At 43.6% G+C, this 6,502-nt stretch overlaps 1 long non-coding RNA gene across 2 annotated transcripts; it reads left to right on the forward strand.

Moving 5' to 3' along the window:
• Positions 1–3,888: 3,888 nt before the first annotated feature.
• On the forward strand, positions 3,889–5,543 carry LOC119305489. Of its 2 annotated transcripts, XR_005148682.1 has the most exons (4): positions 3,889–3,987; positions 4,072–4,214; positions 4,343–4,574; positions 5,148–5,543. It is a non-coding gene; the product is annotated as an uncharacterized LOC119305489 (long non-coding RNA). The 2 variants fall into 2 exon arrangements; XR_005148681.1 differs by lacking the exon at positions 3,889–3,987 and having other exon boundaries at positions 4,015–4,214.
• Positions 5,544–6,502: the final 959 nt, after the last annotated feature.

Consider the following 6,502-nt stretch of genomic DNA (forward strand, 5'->3'; position numbering starts at 1 on the left):
GCATGTAGTAGGATCATTTTAGGATGATGTCAAATGTGCATGGTGCACATGGTTGCTATTGGCACTTGTTGTTGCTATTTTTAGACGTTTTCATGCTTAGAATAGTGCACTGATCAGTGGACTTGCCCAACAGCAAGTGCCACTGATCAGTGGCATTTGCTCATATTAGTGGCACTTGCTGTTGGGCAAGTCCACTGATTAGTGGCATTTTCCCAACAACAAGTGCCCATTTTGCAAAAAGTTTGTGCATTAATACTTGTCATCTTACCTGACAAGATTTTGAAGAGTGACTGGGATGTGGCGGGTGGAGGAGCTCAGGTGGTGGCTGGAGTTGAGCGCGCCGAGAATTTCATCCCCACGAACAGGTGGCTCGGGATGGTGGACCTGCCTGGCAGGATCGCCATCATGAGCCTACCTCGTTCAAGGGGACGATCTCCGAGGCAGGGCCACGAGGAGGGGGCCCGGGAGCCGCTGCGCTTCTACCAGCAGTTCAAGGACAACTTGGACCTCGCCATGCTCGTCGTTCCTAGTAAGTTCGTGGAGGTGATGAACACCTGATTGGTCATTAAGCGGCTCCGACATGTGGTCAGGCTGTCGGCGAACAAGTGGTGCGTGTTCTGGGTGCAGGCACAGAACTTCGAGGGGCACATGGTGCTTGGCCCGGGCTGGAACTACTTCTACCGCCGCCACCGGATCGTTCCCGGTGACCTCGTCGTTGTGCGCATCTCAGGACTCGGACTGGAGGTTCAGATCTACAACCATGACTCCTTGGTCATGTGCAAGTTTCGTTGCAGCAGGCACAACTGTGTTGGTGACATCGAGCATGCTATGTAGTTAAGTAAGGTGTTAATGTTGAACTTTTATGGTGTGTGGCTAGACTTATGCTGGGAACTTGTTAATGTTTTGGCCAGGAGCATCACCTTGGCGTGGAGCAGGGAAGGAGGATGCCCCTTCTGTTAATCTTGCTAAGTAGTTTGTTGTCATTTCTTTGCTTGCTTGCTTTGTTTGATCTTGCTTTGAATGGCACTAGTAGAAAAACACCTAATAGTCCCGGTTCGTAAGGGCCTTTAGTCCCGGTTCATGAACCGGGACTAATGGGTCGTTACTAATACCTCCACCCATTAGTCCCGGTTCAAACACGAACCGAGACCAATGTGCCTCCACGTGGCCCTGTGCGCCGAGCCCAGTCAGGGGGCCTTTGGTCCCGGTTGGTGGCACCAACCGGGACCAAAAGTCCATGATTTTTTTAGAAAAGTGGCTGCTTTAGGGGTTTTGGGGGTTATTTTTAGGTTGTTATTAGCTAGCTAATAGAGAGAAGTGTCCTCTCTTATATCTTCGTCCTTGGTTTACCAACGCTGCTGCTATATATGTTCATTTCACCCGCTGATATAATAACTCATGCATGCTCGCATCATACATCATCATATATAATAACAAGTCCTACTAATCATGCATCATCATACAACTTCTACTCGTTATTAATAATAAGTCATACGATCATCATCCTCATAGTCATCGAACCCAACCCTACATAATTGTTCTTAATTAGCACATGATCATCAATATCAGGTAGGACATGGCCTAAACACCCTTAAGGTAAAATGGCATAAAACAATATAGACCCTGACTCTCCATTATGAAGAATGGCGATCATCCTGTCTCCAATTCTTGTCCTCTGCTGATTGTTGCTTCCAAGAAGCTCCTTACGATTGTCCATACATTTTTTTCCATTCTTTGATTGTCATGTCTCTACTTCTTTTAGAAACCCGATATGGACAATTTAGATTCGTAGGAAGACCTGGTTGTATGTTCAAAATATGAAGGCTACCGTGTGTATACATCAGATGAGGCACACAATCATTCGGGATTATTTGTTGAAAAATATAGTAATAACTTCGTAGTTAACAATGATGTACTAGTTTTAGAAGTGTGCAAAAAGATGCACGGATGTCGTAATAGTAAAAAATCTTACCAGGGTATCTCCATGGTAGTTACCGTAGTTCAACACGTGCACTAGTGGCACGTATTGACCATAATGTTGAGGAGTTTGATTGTAGATATTGTAATTTTCAAAATCAGTACAAAATGCGACCAGATAATTTTTCTCCTGGTAAGTTAATTCGGAGCCTTCGGTGTAGTAGGTTCTGTCTACCATCTTCCGCACATTCTTTGAAGAATGAAAATAAGCTGTCAATGGAAATAAGTTGTCAACTATTTTGAAATAAACAATATAAATTACTTAATAACTATGTTAAGCTCACATGGGGGAAAAATTGGAGGTGTACCCACAAGGACGAAAATCGAAGGTCTCTCTTGCGCGATTGTAGGATCACCAAGATCCATGGTGACAAGCATACCCTCATCAAAACCATACATCTTGCAAAGTGCTTCCCAGTTTTTGCAACCAAAATAGGTTACACTCTGAGCATTGTACATCTTTACTTGAAAATCCACACCATGATGGGTACTTAGAATAATTTTTTTGGTTTCCATACTTTCATGGTCTTCAAAACCCATCCTCTCCAAGACATAGCGTCTTGCAAAGCATGGGATAAGCTAGTCGAATTGGAAAAGATGAAAAATACACGTTAAAATAGTTGAAGTCGTGCTTAATTACGAAAAAAACTATTGTCGTCGTTGCGTGCCGTATGAACATCGAAGGTTTCCTCGATCTTAATGCTGAAGCGCCAATCTTCGTCCAGCTCAATGAACCTGCCGCACATACCTCGGTCGTCGTGGCACCAGTCGCACTCCCCCGGACGGTTTTTATCGTCCGAGTACGACATTTCCGGCCTAAGTTCATAATTCAAATATTAAATATATGTACTAAAAACCTAAATTAGATCATTATTATTAATCACGGGTTGACTATCGGTGATGATATGTAGCTCCTCCTTTCATTCCCGAGTGCATTATTATAACAAATTGTCTAGCACACGGGAATGAAGAAGAAGCTACCCCCACGACGGCGTGGATGATGGAGGGGGCTCCTAGATTTCTGCATGGAGAGTGCTCTTCAATTTTAGCATTCAAAGTAGGAGTACTTTTCCAATATGCGCATTCAATAAGCAAAACCAAATCGTAAAATAAAATAGTATTCAAATTAGCATGCATTCAATTATAACCAAAAGTACATCATCTCTTGTGTCCGTACATCATCGAATACTCCTCGAATACTATCATACATATAGCATCGCTAATTAATACAGCTAGAACCGTAGCGCCCGACGGGTATCGTCGCGGGCAGTGGACACCCAAAGATAAGGAACGATCACAGGATCATAGCTCCAATGAGATCCCTGAAGAACCTGCCAGGTATTGTTGAACCTGCCCTCCAACGCAACCATGTAGCGACGGACGTGCTCGTCCTCCTCGCTAACACGGTGATGTACCACCTCCGCGGTGTCCGGAAGCCTCGGCACCGTCATGGCCCACGCGACCGTCACCAAACAAGGATCGGGTCAACAACGGGCTGCCTCCTCACCAACCTACGTCCCCCAGAAGGTAGCACCTCCCAATACCAGCCCGACGGAGCCCAGTCCCGAACATGGCCCTGATCAAGCAGGCCTCCACCGCCGAGTCGACGACGACGAGGATGCGGGATGGGTATCGCCGACGTCGATGCGGGAACTACGTACTTCTATATATAGTTAAATAAAATAGTTTTATTAATTAAATCAACTATATATCTAGTTCAACTACTAAGCACTTACTATAAATAAATAAAGTATCACTTACTATAAATAAATAAAGTAGCACTTACTACAAACGAAACAAACTACTTTTATATATAGTTAAATAAAGTAGAGTGTGGCGTTTTGAAGGCCGAGCTGCCTGGTGGCCGTAATCTCATCCAGCCATTTTGTCGTTGTGATCCGAGCATCTAGCTTTTTCATTAGTATACGGCGGCTGTTGCGTGGGAATACACCGGTGCCATCTCTGTAGTGTTCTCAGTTTATACGTGGGCCTCCGTGATGTGCAAAGATTGTAAGTACATCATGTGCCGACCAGACATTTAATTAGTTGCGTGGGCTCCGGAGGGCAGTCGTCAGGTAACATCAGCTTCTACAGGATTCGCAGGGTGCGCCATCTAGAAAATAATAATCGCAGAGTGCGCGTGGTTCAACTGGTCATCCCCTACGCCTCGTAGTATAAGCGGAAGTGAGGTCGCCATGGATGGGGATGGAGTTCTTCTTCGAGGAGATTGAATCGGGGTAATGTTCTGCCAGATCTTGTGTGCTAGGTGCCTGATGTACTTGTGTGATAAATTTAGATACTCCCCTCTCCTTCATTCGTCATCCGTAGTGGGATCTGACTCTGTTTTTATTTGGCGTGGTTGCAGATTTGTTCCTCGATTGGACGCCGGGATTCTCTTAAGAGAGTGTTCCTGATGGGCAAACAGGATCCATGGTGTCCGTGTTTGTCGGATTTCTTCCGAGACGGGCGAGGGGGAGGATACGCTCGGGAAATAGAAGTGGACAAGCAAACGGAAGAAACGATCCTCACGGAAAAAATTACAGGCTCATAGGATGCTAATGCGCGCGCGCGCGTCACAGCGAGCGATTTCCGACCAGGTTTGTAGGCTCCATTAGGAAACAATATCCGCCCGCATGCAGCTGCACTTTCAATATAAACAGGAAAGAGAGAGACATAACAAGAGAGGATTAGAGGGAATATCTCACCTGCCCCACGCTAAATCAGGGGGGAGAGAGATTGAGAGGAGATCTCGAGCTTGCCCACCTTAAAATCAGAGGGGAGAAAAAAGATTAGGACCGCTCGTTGCTGCTACGCTCGCTCGTGAAAGAGCTTTTCCGGTCATAGCGAAGCTATTGCGGATCCAGGCGAGATCTGCCCAGAAGATATTGGAGCTGCGATGGCTAAAGAAGCCGGAGATGCAGAGGGAGTGGTGGTGTCCAAATCAAAAGGATCTTGCTGGACGGAAAGACAATTTACGAACCTTGTATTGATCTGGCGATTTTTTGCATAATGTGTCTGCTTTTTTCCTAAATCTGCTCGATCATAGTCTGTATCTTTAATTCCTTGCTGTTTGTAGTCATCTAGCGGGAAAAGATTAGTTTTTTTTTTTGCGGAACGGGAAAAGATTAGTTGTATCCTAGTACTAACCAGTGGTTCCGATTACTTTTCAGGATAAGAATTGGTAAAGCTGCTGAGGAGAGGAGAGCAACGCCAACCCTAGCAGAGTGCCTTCCCTGGAGGCTTCAGTTCGTGCTTATGCTGATAAGTAGACATGTTGTGTTGTTAATCCACAAGTTGGTACTAACTTCGATTCTGTTGAAGAGGCGTACAAATTTGACAACGTAAACTCCTCGGAGACTGGTTTTGGATAGCCGGTTGTATGTCCATAAAAAGAAATGCATGCAACAGATCGTGTGGGCATGCACGGTGAGCAGCTGATGATTTTTGTGAATGAGACCATGCTTGATTTTGTGTGCCCATTAGGGATTAGAAGACGCACGGCTCATGAGTAACTGATGATAAATACGCCTGCACTAAATACATGCACTTCGGCATTTCTTGTTGAATCCATGGGTGATTGAGGTATCCGGGTGATTGACACAAAAGATTTTTTATGTTTGTAATTGAGTGATTCTTTGGGTCAGTCTAATAATTAGTTCTCAATCAAGATTTTTGCTTTGTTTTGTACATTTGTTGTTGTTTTAGTCTGTTTTTGGACGATTCTGTGCTATTTTGGCCAAATGTACTACATTAGTGGCTTAATTATGAAAAAACTAATGTAATCATAAGACTAAATTACAATTAATTTATTATTCTCAATCATGGGTAATCTGAGGTGTCTGGGGCGAAAACTTTCCTAGTAATCCCGGAACTAAGGTGATTAGATCATGGAGGATGACCATGTTCTCGGAACGTGCATATTATTGTGGCACGGAAGTGTACATGACGCACTGCCTGGACATGATGGGTGAGATGGTGGAACCTGTGAACAACCTGACAGGGCAGCCTCGTTAACATGTGATGGCACTGTGTGTAAAATGGAGAATACGGTGTGATGTAAAAAGGTGTCAGATGAAATACAGAGGAGTAATGAAGGACTGCGGCTGATCTGTACGAAAACTGACGAGCCAGATTGCGGCCTGCACGGTGCTCGGCCTCCAAATGGCATTTTCGAATAAAGTAGCACTTACTACAAACTACTTCTATATATAGTTAAATAAAATAGTTTTATTAATTAAATCAACTATACAAACTATACTAAGCACTTACTATAAATAAATAAAGTAGTACTTACTAAAAACAAAGTAGCACTTACTATATAATACTCCCTCTGTAAACTAATATAAGAGCGTTTAGATCACTACTTTAGTGATCTAAACGCTCTTATATTAGTTTACAGAGGGAGTACTTACTAAAAATAAACTAGTATTTTTCTAACTAACTAATATTTTTCTAACTAATTATATTACCAAAAAAATCTAAATAAAATAGTAATTATATTTTTCTAACTAGCTAGTTCAATTAT

The sequence above is a fragment of the Triticum dicoccoides genome, chromosome 5B (assembly GCF_002162155.2).
Source record: "Triticum dicoccoides isolate Atlit2015 ecotype Zavitan chromosome 5B, WEW_v2.0, whole genome shotgun sequence".
NCBI classification, from domain to species: Eukaryota; Viridiplantae; Streptophyta; class Magnoliopsida; order Poales; family Poaceae; genus Triticum; species Triticum dicoccoides.